Source organism: Trachymyrmex septentrionalis, unplaced genomic scaffold (genome assembly GCF_001594115.1).
Source record: "Trachymyrmex septentrionalis isolate Tsep2-gDNA-1 unplaced genomic scaffold, Tsep1.0 scaffold109, whole genome shotgun sequence".
In the NCBI taxonomy this organism is placed as follows: domain Eukaryota; kingdom Metazoa; phylum Arthropoda; class Insecta; order Hymenoptera; family Formicidae; genus Trachymyrmex; species Trachymyrmex septentrionalis.
Window position 1 is genome coordinate 1122515 of NW_017304217.1, and position 6143 is coordinate 1128657.

Below are 6143 nucleotides of genomic sequence, written 5' to 3' on the forward strand. Positions count from 1 at the left end.
GTGATGATGTTTTCCATCAATTCAGGCTCTTCATCTAACCTCTCAAGAAAATCTGAGCAGATCTGTTGACGGACGAGCTTTTGGTCAGGGGTCAAATTTTTTGGGACCAACTTCGCACAGACTTTCTTCATGTTTAATTCATGTAAAATTTTTCTGACAGTTTCTTTATCGGCATTTACAGTCTCAGCAATCATCCGAATGCTCATACGACGATCTTCGCGCACAATTTCATTGATTTTGGTCACTGTTTGCGGAGTTGAAACAGAGACAGATCGATCTGAACGTTGGTCATCTTCGGTGCTCTCTCGGCCTTCAGAAAACCGTTTATACCATTCGAAAACACGTGCACGAGATAGAGAATTCTCACCATAGGCCTCTTTCAACAACTTATAGTACTCAGTCGGAGTTTTTTTTAATTTAACGAGAAATTTCACATTGATCCGTTGCTCATGTTTTTCGTCACACATTGTTATCGGCACGAGAAAAAAACGAGTTCGTTTCTAACCTCTATAGAAAAAGTACTACTACTGCGACAAAAACGTGTTTTCGTACTGGAATAGTAGACACTTCCAACTATCCAACGCTGCATTCGTTTCCCACCCTACCCCTCTAGGACGCCTTCTGCGCGCGCAGTCTCGTTATTTAATAGCCAGACCTCGTACATATATGCATTTTATTTTTAGTAATCTACAACTCTTTCCTTCATCCAATATTTGAATATTAAATTGAGAATAGATTTCAGTTTTAAAACATTCAGATATTTCAGAATTTCCTTGAATTATATTACTACGTCTACACATTACTGCATTATGTTTACTATTCCAATTATATCAGATTGTAAATCGAGATGAATTATTTTATTATATTCATTTAATGTGTCAGCTAAATCTTTTTATAATGCTCAATTATCATAGCCCATGTTAACTATCCACTATTAAATAAATATTAGGTGTACAAAAAGTCCTGAGCTTTTTTTTGTAAAATTCGTATGTAATCGTATGTAATCGTACTGAAATGGCTTGCTGCGTAACGCCAAGCTGTTCTGCAAGCTCCTTTTCAGTTTGCGCAGAGTTTATATCCAGCAGTGCTTGCAATTCGTCCGTTTCAATCTTTTCAGGGCGTCCAGCACGCGATTCATCTTTAAGACTGAAATCTCCTTGGCGAAACTTTTGATACCACCTTTTGCACGTTGCATGACTTACAGCGTTCTCTCCATATGCAGCACAAATCATTTCAGTGGCTTCAGCAGCATTTTTCTTCAGATGAAACGCGAAGTGGATGGAAAATCGAATATGCTCTTTTGTAATTGCCATCGTGAACACTACTGATTTTTGAGGTTATGTGCATCAAACGCCAAACCGTATCGCATTTCAGGAGGTTAAATGTTACTGTTTTAAAACCCCAAAAGGGCGGGAAGATATATAAAATTTAAATTGTTATTTCGGTTGTATCAAATCTAAAGCTCAGAACTTTTTTGTACACCTAATATATACAATTTATATATTTTTTTTCACATACTGTCATTTCACGTTCCGTCATATTATTATTGGACTTATTTAATATAATAATTATTTCACCTTACAGCTATTTTAATTTGCTTTAATAAATTGTATCAAGAGCGATACCTCCTTTCCCCTTAATCATTTTCTTGATTAGTTTCATCTATCATTTCGATAAATTAAAAGTATGTTGCCACTTCGTTAACCAACGTTACTTTAACTTTCATATTTTGACTATTACGTTAACATCGAGTCAACATTAACTAAATTACTTAAGCTTCAATTATTATCGAGAGACCGTAAGTTTCCGCTCGGCCTACGGACTCCTTTTCATCATCTTTAACTAAATATAATAATTGTAATTCTAATTTGAATTTGCCGGGACATATCGCTTATCCGTGCTATTTCACCTTAGCTCAGCGATCTCACTCGGGACGTAACAACAAACTTATGAACTTAGGCCCGAATTCATAATCCTTCTTCAAGTCAGGATATCAATCATAAAACTTTATCTCTAGGATAGAAAGTGAAAAGTAAAAATTTTGGCCATTGAAATTAATGGAGAAAATTTTCACTCTTTACTTTCCATCCTAGGGTTAAAGTTTCATGATTGATACCCTGGTCTCCAATGTCTAAACTCGGATTTCAATCTTGAATCTCCAAACTCAAATTTCAGTGCTAGTGGCTAATCATCAAATTCAGTTCTTCGTGACTGTTCGTGACTGAGCGGGAAGTGTGAGAATAAAATAAAAACGTGGTGAGGTTACAAAATGTAATCAAATGTAATCGATCAAAAATTTAGAAAATATATTTTTTTAAGAAAGTGTGAGGTAAGAATCATGAGGTAAAGAATCAAAATATTTATAATAACTCTGGTAAAACGATTTTGCTGAAATTATTCTACGTTTTGAAACATTTCAACGGAATTGTGCTGAAAATGTACTAACATTTCACTGAAAGTGAATTTTTAGCTAACATATTAAAAAATTGTTTGAATGGAAATTTTTCTGAAATTTTTGTTGAAATTTCTCTGAAATTTTGATAAAAAATGAAATTTAAAAATCACTGAAAAATTAAACTGAAAATTTTCTAAAATGCTGAAATTTTGCTGAAAAATTTTCCAAAATGTGAAATAACTTCAGCGAAATTTTTCAGGGAAGGTTAAGAAATGATATTTTAGAAGTACAAATAAGCTACTCAGTTATAATTCTCTTTGTTAAAAATTCCTAGCTTACAATAAACTGTTGCAAGATATCTTCATCAAGCAAATTAGAGCGATTGTTTTCAATAAGAACGCTCAGAATACTAGTACAAGGACTGATCACTGCAGATAACGTAAATTCTCTCATATATTATGTAGAAAAATAATTGTAGAAAAGCTGAAAGATAGCTGTTAGAGAAGAGAGTAGCAACCGTTACAGCCATAGTTAATCAGCAATTAGAAAATTTAAGGAGAGAGTGAGCGTTTGATGAGGAGGCTTTTTGAGAAAAGTAGCATCTGCTTGAACAAAAATGATTGTAATATCTCCTTCATCGGAAGTCAGTTTTGTAAATATTCTGAGATTCGAGATACTGGCTCTGACACTTTTACCTGAGCACAGCTGTATAGTTTGTAATTTATGATTATATTTAGCAGGTTACATGTTACCTAATGTGCTATGCAAAGTAATGGAAAAAAAGGTTGGTAGAGAACAGAATCCAGAGAAAAAAATATTTTCAGATATGATAATAGTCAGATATGATAGTAGTAAGAAAATTGAAGGCCATGTAACTACCAAGCAAAGCTGCAGCGATAAAATACAATGTGGATTGTACGCACTGTTTACATGCAAAAAGCTATGTGCAACCATCGTAGCACATAACTGCTGTGTAATGGAATCTAATGTGTGAGCATTCTTAATTCCAATAATATCATCCGTGACTATAAATTACAAACTTCACAGCTGTGCTCAAGTAAAAGTGTCAGAGCTACCATCTCGTATCTCAGAATATTTACGAAATTGGCTTCCGGTGAAACTAAAGAGATATTGGGTGCATTCGTTTATGCAGTAGATAGCGCATATCCTCTGCTTTTTTATCTGCTGGTCACATGATCTAAATTTACCGAATGGACACAGTATAAAGGTGCTATTTCATTTGTGCATTTTTGTCGTACGACAAATATGTACAGAATAGAGAGATCGTCAGATCTCTCTATCCCATAGTCAATCAACAAGCTCGAAAAATTTGTTATACGACAAAAACGCACGAATGAAATATCACCCTAATCATACCCAGTAGTGACAGTGAATTTTTTTGTGGTCTGCAATTTTTAGTGCATACGTGTCGGTTTGTACACTTAGGAATATGGCGGACGTATTAGGAGCTCAACAGAAATTCAAATTTAAGAGCCTGTCTTATCATAGCTCTACTGTGTACACTTTACAATATGGTAAATTTACAATATAACACAGCAAATTTTTCATAATTGCTTCTACTGTATTTGTTGCGCATGAAAAGGAATAATAGCACAGTATATGCAATAAAATATTATTAATATAAAATTCGAGGTAGTATTATATATTTTGTATTAATAATATTTAATATAATTTTGGATTTTATTAGGATTTTATGCTTAACTGTTACTACTTGCAATTACCGGTTCTTTGTAACGTTAATTATGATTTTATTTAATTATATTGGGTGTGTGAATATGACTCCGCCCTTTTTTGTGAAAATAAAATACATTTGCTTATTTAGAAAATGAAATAATTATTTATTCAAAGTATGCTCCATCTGCAGCTACAACCTTCGCTCATCTTTCAAGCAATTTACGGATTCCTTGCATGAACAAGTCCTGGTCTTTTGAGGCAATCCAATTATCAAGCCAAATTTTGATGCTTTCGTAAGAAGTAAATCGCTCTCCTGTAAGATCTGACTGCATCGTCCGGAATAAGTAGTAATCTGAAGGAGCTATGTCTGGCGAATATAGCGGGTGGGATACCACTTCCCAGTCCTATCCATTTAAATATGTTTTCACGACTTTTGCAGTATGCGGTCTGGCGTTGTCATGTTGAAAAATTAATTTGCTATGCCTATTCACCCATTCTGGTCGTTTTTCTTCTATAGCTACCTTCAAACGCATTAGTTGTCGTTGGTAAACATCGCTAGTGATAGTATCAGACGGTTTCAGCAACTCATAGTGCACAACACCTTCTGATTCCAAATACAGAACATAACCTTGGTACAATGAATATTTTTCTTTGGCTGTAATGGGCCGGCTTCGTCTCACTTCACCCAGGCTTTTTTGCGTTTTGGATTCTCATAATATATCCATTTTTCATCTCCAGTAATTATTCGATGCAAAAAACCTTTTCTTTCTTGTCTTTGAAGCAACATTTCACAAATGGTTTTTCGACGTTCGATGTCTCTGTCTTTTAATTCATGTGGAACCCAGTTACTAGCTTTTTGAATCATTCCTATTGCTCGCAAACGTTTTGCAACAGTTGATCGATCGACATTTAATGTTGCTGCCAATTCTGATTGTGTTTGACAATCTTCAGCCAATGATTCTTCCAATTCAGCGTCTCCAAATTTTTTGGGTGGTTTTCCATGTTCTTTCCTCAATGTCAAAATCATCGTTTTTAAACCGTCGAAACCATTCTTTGCAAGTTGTATTTGATGAAGCATGCTCACCGTAAATATCCACAAGCAAATGATAAGTTTCCGCTGCACTTTTCCTTGCAATAAAAAACTTCCCGCAAATGATGTTTATTTGGAATAAAACCCGACATTTTCAATGCGATAAAAATACTTGTTGTTTACGTTTCAACCGTATGTCACACACTGTGTTTGACAGCTGACACAAAGTACTATCGAATACAAGTGTTGACATTTTAATGTACACGCGTAAGCAGTGACACTAGCGAACCTATTGGAAAGGGAGTCATATTCACACACCCAATATAAAATTTAGATTTATATTATTTCTGGTTTAGCATTAAAATAACTTGGCTTATAGCCTCTTTTTTAATTACTTGATTTGTAAATATTTAACGGCTGTGTGTAATTGAAAATAATTTTCGGTTTATGTGTGTGTGTTAAAAGAAGTAATGGGTATATATATTTATTACTTCTTTTAATATAAACAGAAATTTATTTTTAATTGCACACAACCGTTGAATTAACTTTGTCTCACACAAAATCCTATTTTTATGCACTGGGAATACAAATAATATTATAATACATATATCAATTTTCAAATAGAGCGCTAAAATGTCGCCAGACAGGATGGCCCCCCCCCCCTCCACCGCGGGGATTTTGGTCCTCTCACTCGTAAGCTAGCTTTACGTTTCGTTCAGATATTCGTACGTCCATGATCTTAACACAGACTTCTATGGGTACGTTTGGGGAGTTCGCTACTAACGTTATCGAACGCTAATGTTGTTCGGAAAGCTCCCTACCAACGCTACGAACGCCATCCGTGACGTCATTGTCGATAGTGTTTGCCGCCATAACTTGCATTACCAACGCTCTTGCCTCTGAGGTAGTACATGAGTAGCTTTAGCGTTTATGAGTTTCATGAACGCTAGTAGTAATGAAAGTAGTGAATTGTTTTTTGCCATTTCAGTTTCCTGTGGTTTCCTGTCTGTTCCGTTCCCGCCA

At 34.9% G+C, this 6143-nt stretch overlaps 1 long non-coding RNA gene across 1 annotated transcript; it reads left to right on the top strand.

Moving 5' to 3' along the window:
- Positions 1-2246: 2246 nt before the first annotated feature.
- On the top strand, positions 2247-6143 carry LOC108748529. The gene is made up of 4 exons (XR_001939305.1): positions 2247-2343; positions 2730-2834; positions 5745-6024; positions 6109-6143. It is a non-coding gene; the product is annotated as an uncharacterized LOC108748529 (long non-coding RNA).